The sequence below is a fragment of the Scyliorhinus torazame genome, chromosome 18, assembly GCF_047496885.1.
Source record: "Scyliorhinus torazame isolate Kashiwa2021f chromosome 18, sScyTor2.1, whole genome shotgun sequence".
NCBI lineage: Eukaryota > Metazoa > Chordata > Chondrichthyes > Carcharhiniformes > Scyliorhinidae > Scyliorhinus > Scyliorhinus torazame.
In genome coordinates, this window is record NC_092724.1 from 8,566,992 (window position 1) to 8,584,454 (window position 17,463).

A 17,463-nucleotide genomic window follows, 5' to 3' on the forward strand; every position below is an offset into this window, starting at 1 on the left:
ATACATTTAGTTATAAATGGCATTTAATTATATTTGTTATAACTTCTGTGTGCAGACAGTTTTATTGTGTGTGTTTGTGTGCATTCAATGGCCCATCAGTTAAACATTCAATTCAATGAAGCAACGCAAACATCACTTTGATCATCATAGAATCCCTACAATGCAGAAGGAGGCCATTCGGCCCATCGAGCCTGCATCGACCCTCTGAAAGAGCACCCCACCCAGGGCCACTCCCCTGTTACCCTACCTAGCCTTTTGGACGCTAAGGAACAATTTAGAATGTTCAATCCACCTAACCAGCACGCAGACACGGGGAGAACGTGCAGACTCCGCACAGACAGTCCCCCGAGATCGGAATTGAACCCGGGTCCCTGGCGCTGTGAGGCAGCAGTGCTAACCACTGTGCCATCATGCCGCCCTTGTTGTATTGACAGAACATACAGTGCAGAAGGAGGACATTCAGCCCATCGAGTCTGCACCGACCCACTTAAGTCCTCATTTCCACCCTATCCCCGTAACCCAATAACCCCTCTAACCTTTTTTTTTTGGACACTAAGGGCAATTTAACATGGCCAATCCACCTAACCTGCATGTCTTTGGACTTGTGGGAGGAAACCGGAGCACCCGGACAAAACCCACACAGACACGGGGAGAATGTGCAGACTCCGCACAGACAGTGACCCAACGGGGACCCTGGAGCTGGGAAGCCACAGTGCTATCCACTTGTGCTACTTTGCTGTACACGTGTAAGACATTGGAAGTCAGGACAAACAGCCACACACCCATATGGTAGCTCAGTGGTTAGCACAGTTGCTTCAAAGCACCAGGGACCCGGATTCAATTCCCGGCTAGGGTCACTGCCTTTGCGAAGTCTTCACGTTCTCCCTATGTCTGCGTGGGTTTCCTCCGGGTGCTCCGGTTTCCTCCCACAAGTCCCGAAAGACGTGCTTGTTTGGTGAATTGGACAATCTGAATTCTCCCTCAGTGTATTCGAACAGGCGCCGGAATGTGGTGACTAGGGGCTTTTCACAGTAACTTCATTGCAGTGTTAATGTAAGCCTACTTGTGACACTAATAAAGATTATTATTATTTTTATATCATGTACTGGGGCATATACATTACACACTAGATGTCATATTTCAAAGTGTTGCACTTTGTTATACATGAAAAATGACCATTAATAAAAGAAAAAGAAAGCATTAATGGAGCTGTAACTAACATTTATAAATTACAGGGGAGGCAGTGGTGGTGTCAGTGGACCAGTAATCCAGAGATCTAAGGGTAATGCTCTGGTGTCCTGCTTCAAAACTGACCAAGGCTAATGGTGGAATTCAAATTCAGCAAACACAAATGTGATTGCTGTCCTGGATTTCATGGACTCCTTGCCGCCACTGCCTCGTGTGTCCGTGACTTGACGTAAGCCAATCTGGTCCTTGCCAAGGTGTGACATCTGGTGCTATAGGGCGGGCAGCATCGACAGCTACCAGAGGAGTTGAAGGCTTATACCTCAAAATTGTCAGAGCTGACCATGGAGGACGCCATCCTCCTGTGAGGCACCAGGGTTGTCGTCCCGGAGAAGGGACAGGCTGTCAGCACCTTCACAACCGACATCCTAGAATGTCCAAAATGAAGATGTTGGCGAGAAGCTACATCTGGTGGCCAGGTTTGGACAGGAATATCGAGATATTGGCCCAACAGTGCTCCAACTGTCAAGAGCACCGGCGGCTCCCCCCCCCCCCGCCCGCACTCCTACGCCCTTGAGAGTGGCCAGGGCTGTCTTGGGCCTGTGTACATGCCGATCTCGACGGTCCCTTCTTGGTTCAATGTTTCTCAGCCCGGTGGACGCCCACTTAAAGTGACTCAAGGTCCAAAAGGTGACATTGATCATTTGCCGGGTGACCATCGAGCGATTGCGCATTCCTTTTTCCACCCACGGAATCCCTGAGGTACCCGTGACCGATAAAGGGGCCACTCTCACGAGTAAAGAGTTTGCAGCTTTTGTGAAGAGCAACGGGATCTGCCACGTCGACACCATATAGTTCGGCAGAGAGGGACATGCAGACGGTTAAACGGGGGCTCAAGAAACAGACGCCCGGCGGGATCAGGCCGCACGCAGTAACTGGGTGGACCCAGCGGAGATGTTAATGGGCCATCGGCTTCGTACACAATTGAATTTGACTCTACTGGACATCAACATGAATGTGCGCCGAAACCAAGATTTCAAGGGTGTTGTCCAGCTCGACACTTCGCATCTGATGACGTGATGTTCATACATAACATCTTATTTATTTATTTTATTAAGGGGCAATTTAGCGTGGCCAATTCACCTACGCTTGGTCATGGGGAGAATGTGCAAACTCAAACCCGGGTCCTCGGCGCTGTGAGGCAGCAGTGCTAACCACTGCACCACCGTGCCGCCCTGTGGGCTAATATTACAATAATACTTTGACTTGAGGGCAGCACAGTGGAGCAGTGGGTCAGCCCTCCAGGCTGCACGGTGACGCAATGGTTAGCACTGCTGCCTCACGGCGCCGAGGTCCCACGTTCGATCCCGGCTCTGGGTCACTTTCTGTGTGGAGTTTGCACATTCTCCCCGTGTCTGCGTGAGTTTCGCCCCCACAACCCAAAGATGTGCAGATTAGGTGGATTGGCCACGCTAAATTGCCCCTTAATTGGAAAAAAAGGAATTGGGTAGTCTAAATTTATTTTTTTAAAAACTATACTTTGACTATAATAAAAATATTAAAGGTTGTGTTGACCTGAATTTCACAATCAGTGGCAAAATAATGATCCCTGACCTCAAAGAAAGCAATGAACAAATATTTAGCAATCTCTGTGGTTTAGTTTACCCTTTTCGCAACCTAGGTTGAAGGAGGCCTTCCTCTAATTTAAGTTCTGAAAATTCTTTTTTTGAAATAAGTTCAGAGTACCCAATTAGTTTTTTCCAATTAAGCGAGGCAAATCCACCTACCATGCACATCTTTTGGGGTTGTGGGGGGTGAGGCCCACGCAGACACGGGGAGAATGTGCCAACTCCACACGGACAGACACCCGGGGCCGATATTGAACCCGGGTCCTCGGCGGCGTGGGACAGCAGTGCTAACCATTGTGTCACCGTGCCGCCCGAAGGTTTGAAAGTCTTAAGGTGTAAGAGGCAAGTTTGGTTGAAGGAGGCGGGGAATTTCTCAGTTCTGATGCGTTGGGACAGGACGAGTGTGATTGCGAAGTAAGAATAATAGATCCTTCAGTTAACCTGGCAAGTGGAGGATGAATGCACTTGAAATTTAGAAGGGAAAAATAATTCAGAGATGTGCTGTAGTCCACATTGGCTCGAGAGTGCAATGGAGAGATCCAAAATAGTGCAGATGCTGGATATACGAAATAAAAACAGAAAATGCCGGGAATACGCAGGATACCAGAAGAGAAAAATATTGTTAACATTTCAGATCAATGATGAGTTTGGAGCAAGTGAAACGGGGCGAGGGAGAAGAACAAAAGGGAAGTACGTGTGAAGGAGGCAGCAGTAGATTAAATAAAAACAGGTTTTGAGATAATGGGTCAAATAAAGCACATAGAAACATAGGAGGAGTAGACCATTCAGCCCATCGAGCCTGGTCTACCATTCAATATGATCATGACTGATCGTCCACTTCAATACCTTTCCCCTCCAAACTGCCCCCATATCCCTTTACGTCATTGGTATTTATAAATCTATCTAACGAATGAGTTTCCACAGTTCCCTGGGATAGAGAATTCCAAAGGTTCACAACCCCCTTATTTTGAAAGAAGCCTTGGTTAGGTCGCACCTTGAGTACTGTGCACAGCTTTGGTCCCCTTGCCGTGGGAAGGATATTATTGCCATTGAGGGAGTTCAACAAAGGTTCAACAGACTTGCTCCCAGACTTGTGGTGAGGTTGCAACACATCGCCTGTCAGTTCAGTGAGCTGGCCAGCGCATTGAGAGGACCAGCACCTGGTTAGATCAGTCAGGCAAGGCTAGTGACCAGGGTGTAGGCCGAATCAAAAGCGAGCGAGAGAGAGTCAAACAAACAATACTATCATAAAAATCGGGCCAGGGTTGGTTGCGGTCCAGGGTTGGAGTGGCCTCCGGAAGGCCGCTGCCCTCGACTCGACATGTGTGCTCAGGCCATCAGGAGTCGTGTCAATGCCAGCTTCACAAGACAGCCCTGAACGTCACCTAAGCACAACGCAACGCCATCCGCGCTCTCAAGACCAACCGCAACATCGTCATCAAACCAGCAGACAAAGGAGGGGCCACCGTCATACTGAACAGAACGGACTACTGCAAAGAAATATACTGACAACTCAACAACCAGGAACACTACAGACAGTTACCCGCAGATCCGACCAAGGAACACACCCGTCAACTCAACAGACTGATCAAGACCTTGGATCCAGACCTTCAGAGCACCCTTTGTGCTCTCATCCCACGTACTCCCCGCGTTGAAGATCTCTACTGCCTCCTGAAAATACACAAGGCCAACACACCAGGCTGTCCTATCGTATCAGGCAATGGGACCCTGTGTGAGAACCTCTCTGGCTACATCGAGGGCATCTTGAAACCCATCGTACAAGGAATGCCCAACTTCTGTCGCAACACGGCAGACTTCCTACAGAAGTCCCATGGACCAGTTGAACCAGGAACATTCCTCGTCACAATGGACGTCTCGGCACTCTACACCAGCATCCCCCATGACGACGGCATTGCTGCAACAGCCTCAGTACTCAACACCGACAACTGCCAATCTCCAGACACAATTCTGCAACTCATCCGCTTCATTCTGGATCACAGCGTCTTCACTTCGACAACAAGTTCTTCATCCAGACGCACGGAACAGTCATGGGGACCAAATTCGCAGCTCAATATGCCAACATCTTCATGCACAAGTTTGAACAAGACCTCCTCACTGCACAGGACCTTCAACCGACGTTATACACCAGATACATCGATTACATTTTTTTCCCTTTAACCCACGGCGAAGAATCAGTGAAACGACTACACGATGACATCAATAAGTTCCATCCCACCATCAGACTCACCATGGACTACTCTCCAAAATCAGTTGCAGTCTTGGACACACTCATCTCCATCAAGGACGGTCACCTCAGCACTTTGCTTTACCGCAAGCCCACGGATAACCTCACAATGCTCCACGTCTCCAGCTTCCACCCTAAACACATTAAAGAAGCCATCCCCTATGGACAAGCTCTCCGTATACACAGGATCTGCTCAGACGAGGAGGAGCGTAACAGACATCTACAGACGCTGAAAGATGCCCTCGTACGAACGGGATATGGTGCTCGACTCATAGATCGACAGTTCCAATGCGCCACAGCAAAAAACCGCACCGACCTCCTCAGAAGACAAACATGGGACACAACCGACAGAATACCCTTCGTCGTCCAGTACTTTCCCGGAGCGGAGAAACTACGACATCTTCTTCACAGCCTTCAACACGTCATCGATGAAGATGAACATCTAGCCAAGGTCATCCCCACACCCTCACTACTTGCCTTCAAACAACCTCAAACAAACCATTGTTTGCAGCAAACTACCCAGCCTTCAGAACAGCGACTAGGACACCACACAACCCTGCCATGGCAATCTCTGCAAGATGTGCCAGATCATCGACATGGGTACCACCATTACACGTGAGAACACTACCCAACGGGTACGCGGTACATACGCGTGTGATTCGGCCAACGTTGTCTACCTCATAAGCTGCAGGAAAGGATGTCCCGAAGCGTGGTACATAGGCGAGACCATGCAGACGCTGCGACAACGGATGAACGGACATCGCGCGACAATCGCCAGGCAGGAATGTTCCCTTCCAGACGGGGAATACTTCAGCAGTCAAGGGCATTCAGCCTCTGACCTCCGGGTAGGCCTTCTCCAAGGCGGCCTTCAGGACGCACATCAACGCAAATTCGCCGAGAAACTTATAGCCAAATTCTGCACACATGTGTACAGCCTCAACCAGGACCTTGAATTCATGTCGCATTACATTCACCCCCCACCATCTGCCTGGGCTTGCAAAGTCCTACCAACTGTCCTGGTTTGAGACAATTCACACCTCTTTAACCTGGGGATACCCCTATCTCTGGATCTGTAAAGACTTAATTACCTGCAAATGCTCGCATTCAAAGCATTGTCTGGCATCTTTGACTTTGTCTATATATATATGTTTCTGGAACATACCACTTCATTCACCTGAGGAAGGAGCAGTGCTTCGAAAGCTAGTGATTGAAACAAACCTGTTGGACTTTATCCTGGTGTTGCAAGACTTCTTACTGCGATTAGGCAGAGCTCCGGAAAGGTGCACAAAAGCAGCTACAGCAACACTCATCCCAGGTACAATAAGAAAAGGTCAAACGGATATTGTCAGAATTGTGGAGAGCCATGTAAATCTCCATTGAGTTTGGCAGGACTATAACATCCCACCGGGCGAGAGGGGCCATAATATCCTGGCTATGGATTACATTGGAAGACTGGCTCAGATTCAGATTAAACTTCTGTGTTCATCGACTAGAGATGACGTCAATTTGACAACAGAACCCACAGCCCACTTTGTCAGCCGATGCAGAGAAAAGGGTGCGGGGCTGCGATTCTTCAGATGTCGAACTCGCGGTCTGAGTTGTTGAACTGGTGATCGCATCCACTGCCTTGGAGGTGTTCCAGAAAGATCTGCTGGACAAACCCAAAACGTGTAGCATTGAAGAACTACTCAAGGTGAAAGAAGTGATTCTCGCTGGTCGATGAAGCTTCCAGGTCCTCTGCGCAACCCCAATCGTTGACGCACTCACGAGAACACCCAAACCTAGCAAGACATGTAGAAGGAATGGCCTCCAGCATGCACGAAGGAAATGCCCACGTTTCCAGAAATCCTGCACGGCATGTGACAGAAAAGGCCATTGGCAGTGGCAGTGTACTCGAGCAAAGACATACACTGACCCAAACAGGCTATACACAATGGGTAGCTTCAAGCAATAAGAATGACGACCCATCCCACATCCCATCAGATACATACACATGATGTGATTGGCAAACTAGAAAATTATGATGTGTCCGATGAGACGAAGAACGCTTAACACCGTCAATCTTGTGCAAAACATAAATAGCTTCATGCTTTCCTACCCATCCTCGATCTAAAATCGCATCTGATTTTATTCATGTACACGGCCCTGACTTCATTGTCACCATTGACTATTTTACTAAGTACCTCTTTATTCGACAATTATACAATGCAACAAGCACAACTGTGATGCACACTCTAAGTCCTATTTTCAGTTTATTTTGTGTGCCGAGAGAGATTATTACAGATAACAGTGCACAATTTATTGGTAAGCCATTTTACGATGCGGGTGAGAAATGGAATATCGATCACACTACTTCTTCTTCTCATTACTCTAGATTTAATAGCCTAGCTGAATGAAGTATTTTCACGATGAAATCCCTAATTCTCAAATGTAGACAGGCCAAGCAAGATTTCGCCGTTGAAATGTTCCATCTGAGAGCGACACATTAAAGTGCAACTTTTCTATTACCATGTTTGGCAGATCGGCGTGCATCAGTTTACATACTCTTACCCATTCTACCATCTCAGAAACTAGAGAGCAACCTTTAAAGCTCGGGGCGCATGGTGGCACAGTGATTAGCACTGCTGCCTCACGGCGCTGAGGACCCAGGTTCAATCTGTTGAGATAACACATTAGCATTCAGGATCCCACAGACGTTAGATGGCCACCAGCTGAGGTGCAAGGATTTGTTCAGAACCAAGGTCCTGTGAGGCCATTACACACAAAGGCTCAACAATGAGGTGCAACCGAGGATAAATCAGATTCATTCCAGCTTCTGAACCGCCATGCAGTCCTACTGCATCTAGGGCATTATTCCAAATGCAACCAGGAACACCATCCAAGAATGACAACCCCACAGTTAGCGAGCAATTAAAGAAACAAGAGTACCATTACGAAACCTGTGCATATCAGTAGATGGCCTCTTATGCTATAGACGCACATAGATTCACCAGTCTGTACCCTTCAGTAATGGTAGCTAAACTTCAACATGCATTGTAAAACATTATACTTCTTTGGGAGGGGGAAACCGTATCTTTTAGAAAGAAAGGGAAGTGTGTTGTGTGATCCAGTCTTAGTTACACTTTTGCTTTTGAGCAAAGCACACACACAGCTCTTCTGCTAACGTCTTAAAATTTTCTATCCACGTGTATCTGTTCCCGTGTGCTTGTCTTAACATGCAAACCCACAACATGTTTACCAAATCTCTTATGAATGATTGGTGCCTTGATATCATTAAAGCAACATGACACAAACCAGCAAGAAAATGGAGACAGAGCTGATGATCTAAAACGATTGAACTTAATGTTGAGATTAGAAGGCAAAAGAGTGAGGTTGGAGGTAAAAACAGATTCCCCTGGCTTATTCCCATACAACCCCACCCCTCTGCCATAAGAGCTCCGCCCCTCATTGTTCTCCCATTGAGCACTGACCTCTGTCATCCTATTAACACATGCTGCTAGCCTATCTTTGCCCCCGTTAACATTCTTCAGTCCCTAATGGCGCCATTAACAGCCCCTTTGTCTCGTGACCATAACATGTCAACCTCCCCTTAGCTCCGACCTATCACTGACTACGGTAGCACAGTGGTTAGCACTGTTCCTTCACAGCGCCAGGGTCCAGGTTCAATTCCGTCTTGGGTCACTGTCTGTGCGGAGTCTGCACGTTCTCCCCGTGTCTGCGCTGATTCCCACTGGGTGCTCCGATTTCCTCCAAGTCCCGAAAGACGTGCTTGTTAGGTGAATTGGACATTCTGAATTCTCCCTCTGTGTACCCGAACAGGCGCCAGAATGTGGCGACTAGGGGATTTTCACAGTGACTTCATTGCGGTGTTAATGTAAGCCTACTTGTGACACTAAAGATTATTATTATTAAACACTAACTCTGTTTCTCTCTCCACAGATGCTGTCAGACCTGCTGAGCATATCCAGATATTTCAGATTTCCGCATTATTTTGCTTTTATTTGAGAAGTTGGAGGGATGGGGGTCAGAAAATGATTGCTTCTCGGAGAACCACCCCCCACTGAAAATGATAATTCCCCAAGGAGGCCTGGAATAAGGATTCTGGTCCTGCTGCCTTGCCGCATAGCGACAGTATTACATTATTGTACACCATTTTAAAAAAAACTATTTTGAATACAGCCCACTTAGATCTGATCTTGATACATTCCCAATCTCACCCACATAAACCCCTGGCTTACATCTGGAGGACAGAATTAATCAATGCAATCTCTTGTAATTGTTCAACTGCACGTTACAGGGTAAATGCTAAGCCGGGGGGGGGGGGGGGGGAAAGAAGAGTTGAAGCGGACCATAAGTCTGAACCAAACTGAGCCAACTGAAGCTAATTGAAGGCCATTGAAGTGGAATTGCTTCCAGCAAAAATAATCAGGAGAATGTCCACAAAATCAAAACACACTAGTATTCCTATCTGCTGGGAGAAACCGCCGTGAATGACCCCTTTGTTTCTGACCCTGAATACCATCTCTCTCTCTCCAGTGTGTGAAAGTTCCTGGAGCTGTAATTCCTCCATATTGGCCAAGTTTCAATACTGTTGGGGATAAAAGGGACCTTTGAAACATGAAGACCAAATATGTAAGTTCTTGAAATTGATTTTATTTAGGGGCTGGTGGGGGAGGGTGGGGTTGAGTAGTAATATATTTAACCCTTTGCTAACTGGAGAATTCTCTCATATTTATTTCAATTGTTTTTTCCCGCTGGCTGTTTTGCCCGCTGGCTGGAGTGTGCTCAGTGAAGCCAGCCTGACTTCCAGTGCCTCACCCAACCCATATTTAATGTGAGTCTAGCCACTTAAGGCCTTGGGTTTGCAAACCCCCAACAGGTTGATTTTCCAGCAGATCGTGGGGAGTTGTAAAGCTGGTGTGTTTTGCAGTGTTGGGATTGAACTCTCGCCGGGACAGAGAATGCCACCCAATCTTGTTAACGGAGTGCAAGTCAATGCTACAGGTGGGGGTCAGTGGGCCAACGTTGCAGTGGATGGAAGTCTCACCCCTTGTTCCCCCACACCCCTTCCCTCAGTGGTGCCTATCAATCAAGAGGAGCAGGGGTTGGGATGTAAGGGCAAGATGTTGGATAGCCTAAGTCAGAGTGTAAACATGCTCTGCAAAGGTGGAGGGAATCAGAGCTGAATCTGATCTTGGTGTCAGCCATGGATACTTTTTCAGGGGAACCTGGATGAACACATGAAAGGAATAGGTTAGCCCGGTAAGGTTGGGTGAAGAGAGGTGGGTGAAGAGTGGTGGGTGGAGGATGATGCAGAGTTTGAACACTGGCATGAACCAGTTTGATTTCATCCATGCCCTGCATTGACTGTAATTCCTTGGTATGTATATGGATGTATGTTTCCAGGGGACACTTACTGATTTGGAAGAAGAGCCTGGTTAATTTTTCTTTGCTGAACTTTTGCAGAGGCCAGTTGTATTGGCCCCAGCGTCGTCTCGACCAAAGTTATTGAAATAAGCATAACTACAGATCAAACCTGGGATCTCCTAATTTGCAAGGTTTAGTATTACTCTGGATGGTACCCGAGGCAGTTACCCACGGAGTCATTGAAGAACTGCTGTCTTGGTGGTTCCTTCCCTCTTTTTCTTCATTAACTTACACTACTCGGCTTTCCACTGCTCCTTCCTCAGTTGAATGGGTTTACTGACGTTTCCATCTGAATTACTGCTGGAAGATATATCTGGGACTGGATTGTCAACATTTCTTCAGCCAAATCATCCTCCAATCACATTATCAAGGCTCATGCATGAATAATTGTGCAGGCAACTTAAAATACAACAGTTTGCATGAATATAGCGCCAGTAGCGGTGTAAAATATCCCAAGGTGTTTCATAAGAGCATATTCAGACCAAAGAAAAATTTACACTGAATCACACAAGGAGATATTCGACCAGGTGACCAATAGCTGGACCAAAGACATTTTAAGGAGTGTCTCCGAAGAGGAGGAGGGGTGTAGAATTTTAGGAACGGAATTCAGGGCATTGGGCATTTACAGCATCAACAGTGGTTTGCAGGAAACGGGGGAAACACAAGAGGCCACATTTTCAGGACCACAGCGTTGTCAGAAGGGCTGTCGGACATTAGAGTGATTTGAACACTAGGATGAGAATCAAGACACGGGAGATACTTGTAAAGGTACATATTTATGTCCCGTGTAGAAAGGAAACAGAATCTGGTTGGAAACAAGTTATTCTTGAATTTCTTCGATCTTTCATTCAGGATATTCCCCCTTGGGGCTGTAGAGCAGGAACTTAAACGCGGTACCTGACCGGTATCTATTTATCTAAAGTACCTCAATAGAGATACACCCCTCATAAACCTCATGATTCTGTTCCCGTGAAAGTAAATTGACTGCAAAATTCCTTGTAGAAACCACAAAGTGCTCTAAGTAACACTGCTAAAATTGGATGCAAACCGTGAACAGATCCAACCACAATGAACCCATGCTTAAATTAACAAGGCACATTCCTGTCTGAAACACCACAACTGTGGGACGGTTTTCTGCCGAGCATTCCAGGAAGACAACCCCAGGTATGTGAAGCTGTCATTAATTGGATTATTTTGCAGCTACAGCGGGGCATGTCCCGAGCACATTGGCAGAAACAGCAGTGACCAATCACCCACACAAAGACATATTTAGTGCTCACTTTTGACAAGTGATGGCACAACTCTGTCACTGAATGACTAATGGTGTCGACATGACTCAGTAGAATTTACCAGTGCACCAAAAGATTGTGCATCAACGAAGTTACTTTCCTCTGTGGTCACTTGATCATTGTTCTAATCACATCCATCAGATTTTCCACCCGAGATCATCTGCTCGCAGTATGCTAATCGGTGGTATTAAATTTTATGCTTAACAGAGGCACATTCTTATTCAGATCTTAGCAACTGAGCATGAGAATCATGAGCCTGTTTCTCCCAATAGTCAGGGCTGGTTCTCGATATTTTATTCATGCAAAATATTCAATCTAAATTGAATCTTATTCTGTTGGAAACGCTACTGATGTGCATGTAGAGGTCGGTCGACACAAAGACCTTTAACATGCGCTAGTTAAACTGCTCCATGTGCATCTCGAGATACCGGGTGATTAATTGCCACTCTTGTCCTACACATGCTGAAATAGTCCAAACCCCATCTGATAAGGCTGTGCTTTGGAGCAAGGGGATTTAAGAAAACTAGTTTCTCAAAAAGGAAGTGGTGAGAAGCTGTTGATTTCTCTATTGCAACAGGAGGTACTCGCCAACAGAGAGCAGGTTGTGCGACCGTTGCAAAGAGGCCACTGCAATCAAAGGGTGAAAGAATCTGGTCGTGAGATAAAGACAGGCTCTTTTTGATCTGTTCCCTCCAAAACACCAGCCCCAATAAATTCCCATGTTCATACCCACTTGTTTCTTGGTGTGCTGAAAACATAATCCAGTGGTCGCTCACTCTACTTGCAACAAAATATTTGAACCAGCAGAATTTGGGGGGGGGGGGGGGGGGGGGGGGGGGGGAGGAATTCTGGGAATTCTGCTTGTGTTCTGAAACCATTCATCACTTGACACCACCAAAAACAGACAAGCTCATCATGCACGTCATTTGCTGACTGCATCACCCTACTGTACTCAAATTGGCTGCCGCAAAATGCAGCCACCACTTCAAAAGCAGTTCAGAAGGCAGCACCGTGGCATCATGTAAATGCAAATTTGGGCACCAGCAGTGCCTCAGTGGCAGCGCTCACGTCAGAGCCCAAAGGGTTCGCAGTTCAAGTCCCACACCGCAGGCGAGAGTTCAAAACTCGAACCTGACAGTGCTGCAGAGGGAGCGGTGCATGGTCGCGCACGGTCAGGAGCATCGTACTTTTGCTGCTTGTGGGAGCTTGCTGTGCACAAATTGATGGCTGCATTTTCCACATTACAGCAACTACGTGACCATGTTACAACAGCACCTACACTGCTTGGCTGTAAAGTGCTCGGGGACAAGGAGAGGTTGCAAAAACGGCTTCACCGTTCCCCCCCCACCCCCCTTTCCTTCATGGGGGAAGGTGGTGTAGCTCCTCATTTGAAACCAATTGATTACTTTGGCTTTCATTTCCAATAGGTTTTCTTGTTTCACCTCTACACTAAAATCCACGCCGATTTTCCCTGGGAGCAACCCAGATAACTTACACCACATATAAAAAATGGTCAGATTTGCAGAGGAGGAGAAAGAAAAACACAACCACATCCACCTTACAATTTAATCACATTTGCTTTTATTTGTAAGGCACCATAGATATTTCCTTACAACGCTAGCGAACTAATTTAATACACTTTTGTTTTATTTAAGACATAATAAATGTTTTTTTTTTTTTTTTTTAAACACCGCCACATTAATCGTCAACACAATTTGCATACATATTCATACAAACTGATACTGGTGCAAGTGCAGTATACAACCTTAACGGCACCAGTGGAAACAAATGGACTTTTAAAAGCAAAGTGTTTTAATATTTTTAAGTGATTCGAAGCTCTGAAGTCGCAGCATCAGATGGATTAATTCAATAATTATAATTTTCTCTAATTCTGTTGTACGAGAGGTTATGCATTATGCAATGACATTCAGGAAGGTCTCTAAAGCATCATTTATCTCTGGGAGCTGTATTAACCCTTTGAGGACTGAGACAGCGGGAAAATAAATACATCAAAACCCTATTCAATAAAAACCAAGCCCGTTCACCGAAATAGGAACATTTAGCAATCTCCCGAATGCTTAAAAAAAAAGTATTTCGATTTGGGTGTATTTTATCCTTTTAAAAAAAAAAAAATTTGATCAGAGTTGATCATTAATTGGGTCCACGGTACAGCAAGTTGACATTTGTAGTTTATCCAAAGAACACTCTGAAATTGAGCCATTTTGTAGAATTATGGAATTGGATTTGAAATTCAGCATTTGAATTTTATTTTTTAAAATAAATTTAGAGAACCCAATTAAAGGGGAACTTTAGCGTGGCCAATCCACCTGCCCTGCCCACCTTTGGGTTGTGAGGGGGTGACATCCATGCAGACACGGGGAGAATGTGCAAACAGACAGTGGCCCACGGCCGGGATCAAACCCGGATCCTCGGCGCCGTGAGGCAGCAGTGCTAACCACTGCGCCATCGTGTGGAAAGTGCGTGAGTGTGACAAAACACTTTTTGTATTCAAGGGCTTAAGAATTACGCTTCGACACACAATGCCTTTATAAAACAACATTATGCCCATTACAATTCAGTACATTATTGGCCAATAATGAAGGTTTATGATATAACCATCTTCCTTTGTGCCTGGTCTAACCTGGGAATGCTATGCCGATCCTGCAGGTTCTATGCAGGTCGCTGGTATGGATGAAATGCAGCAACCCGTACACACACAGACATTTTATTTTGCACTAACTGCAGATACCGACACGATTATACATCATGCTTGGGTGTGAGGGGCAGGAGGGGGCAGGAACCCAAGTGCATGCTACATGTACAATTCCCTTCATTCATATAAATCAAGTTAAGAAAAAAAGTGATCACTTATTTATGTTTAGTCTTAAAACATAGTCACAATGACAATTCTGATCACGACCACCACTGTATTTATGGGTGGCTAATTAATTTAGGTGAAATTCTTTTTGAACAAAAAAAAACTGTTTGAATCTCACATGGACCCTGCCGACTATGGCCAGGTTATAGCAAGTGAATCCAACTTCAGATTTGGTTTAATTGAATGAAACCCGGCATAATGTGGGGAACTGGGTTGTGACAGAACTTCTATACAAGATGCGACGAGGAGAACAACCACACATGTTGGAAATATGGAGCTCATCTGTAGCAGGTGCACAGAGGAGGGGCAAGGTTTATGCTTTGGCGGGGGGGAAACGAGACTCCTCATCAAAATAATGTTGGGGTAATGTTCGTCTGTCCATTCTTTCAATTGCTGGTCAACCCAGCTGTATGTCGCTATGATTTTGTGTGTTTATTTTAGCTGTAGAGATGCATTTTTTTCACTGTGTTTTTTAAATATATCAACTGTGAGAAAGGCAGCGCTGGCCAAAAGCTACAAGTGAATTATTTTTGTTTGAGTTTTACACATAGGAGTTCTTAAAGATTCATGTTTAATTGAAACGGCAAAGAGAAAACAGGAGCCTCAGTGAACTATTGCTCAATTTATTTAAAAAGCAGAAAGCAAGCCCCAATAGCAGATAAATTCCCCTCTCCGTGATTAATTTTTGTCTCCATTTAATTTCTGCGATTGCATCTGCCGAGAGTTACTCCAGCAGCCAGAGCACTTGCGGTCTTGTTTGTTGAGGCCAACTGACCAAAACCCTTCTTCCAGTGAAGAATTTGGGGCATTCGATGCCACTCGAGATTCCCCTCCTGTGTGAGTCACCCCCCCCCCCATCTGATATTCACACAGTGGCGCAAGTTTCCACTCGGGACCAAGCCCTCGGCCTCCAGGAGTTACCTCAAAGAGCACGGATTTCAATCCTGCTGCTTCAAGCACCACGCTGATTTGTGTCTATCCCAGTGAAAGGCAATGCATCGATTAAAATAACTGGAATAGGTGATGTTTCACTTGGGAGCAAAAAAGCCTCAACTACGTGACTTGCCTCTAGTTTGAGGAGATGCAAAAATGATGCCAGCCTTAATAAGTGAGGATATATGGCGGCTCAAGCAGTTTGGGAGTACGGGAGGAAAGTTCTCAATATCCAAGGGCTCCCTCAAGGGCACATGTTGTTCTGAAGGTAATCCATGTTTGGCTGTTCAGCAGTTGAATAGATCAGTCCTGCTCTCCCACCCTTTGAATTTGGAAAAAAAAAGAAATCCAGTCAACCCCAGGTCAGATGCATATTACGGCGGTTGGCATGGCAACGCATGCGCATTCCATGTGCACATGCAAACATCATGCAAAGTAAACCGGTGCTGGGTTAAATCGGCGGGGCAGGCAGTGGATTTTGTTTCCACCCAAAGCAACTGGCTTTGGGCTAGAGGGTGGACGCAAAGGAAACGCATTTCTCCCTGGTACCGGGTCACCAAGTAGCTGAACGCCCTTCGGACTGCAGCAATACTGCCGCCTGCGCACGGAGATGGAAAATGGGTAAGATTGCCCCCCCTGCCCCCCCCCCCCCCCCATCAAAACCCCCACGCCTCAGAATGGAGATGCCGCCTCCTTTAACGTGCTTGAGCGTCAGATCATGAATTTGCCTACCGCCTGTCATTTTGAGTCAGCGAAAAGCAGAAACTGCTTTGCATGAACACAGTTTAACTGTCGCAAATAAACAAAACGCAATGGAAACCGCCAGTTCCCCATTAAGAGTTTAGTTTCACTTTGAAGTTCACTGGTTAACGAGTCATTTTATGATTGAACACTTACAGATGCTCCGTAGCAAGTAACCATCTTTGGACCATTTTCTGCCCAACGTATAAGTCAGCTGTAAGTCGGGGGGCGGGAATGGGGGGGGGGGGGGGGGGCAGTTATAATCAAGTACATTTCATCTGGCAAATCAGATGGAGGTGGCAGAGAGCCAGCCACAAGCAGCAGCAAGGAAACTGGTTTTAAATCATACGCAAATAGAAGAATTGAAGATACTTGCAGTGGTCTAATGTTTAAAGCTGTAGTATATATATATCGTAGCACAACTCGGATTTCAATGAAGTTGGAAATCCATCAACAGCCACATGAAATCCTAAATGTTATACATGCAAAACAGCAGTGTGGCCCTGTTCAAGCAAGGCCCAGCTAATCCACTGGAAAAGTGTGACCTGAATAAAGAAACGCTCTCAGTAACCAGAATATATATATACACGAGGATCAAAAAAAATATACCGTATTTATTCTAATATAGGCCACACTCAACACACAAAGGAACTCAATTTAGATTCAAATAGTGCCGCCCACCAATAGAGCAGCCCAGGTTTGAGGATGACCCAAGTGTAATGAATTAAAGATCTTCCAAACTGCCTATTCTCAGATGACACCTACATGGAGGAGATTCTAATTAGTGGCTGCTGGCTAATGGGGATCTGTGCTGTTTCCAAGGGTAAAGAACCTCAAAAACAAGAAGGTGGATGATAAATAGCTGTAACGTTGTGACTCTAAGGACTGGATTTTACTGGCCACCAAGGGTCATTTGGTCACCTATAGTCCAATTAACTCTCAAGATCTTTCTGCCATGAAGTTAATGTGCGCGGAAGAAATGGGCAGTCCAGCTGGTTAACGCTACAGGCTGCTGGCCAGTGAAAGGGAAGATCCAGATCCCCGGTGCCAATTCCTGCAAGCAACCTTGCCCCAATGAAATCCCGGATGCTCCTGAACACCACCTTCCTAGCCGACTTGCAGTACCAGCAGTGGCCT

The 17,463-nt window shown here is 46.1% G+C and overlaps 1 protein-coding gene across 2 annotated transcripts in view; it reads right to left on the bottom strand.

Moving 5' to 3' along the window:
• Positions 1 to 13,332: 13,332 nt before the first annotated feature.
• LOC140394924 (TLE family member 5-like) overlaps positions 13,333 to 17,463 on the bottom strand; it is a 134,580-nt gene continuing 130,449 nt past the window's right edge. For both annotated transcript variants that reach the window (XM_072482117.1, XM_072482115.1), the window contains exon 7: positions 13,333 to 17,463. This exon is cut by the window's right edge. The gene's annotated coding sequence lies outside the window, so the exon portion shown is untranslated.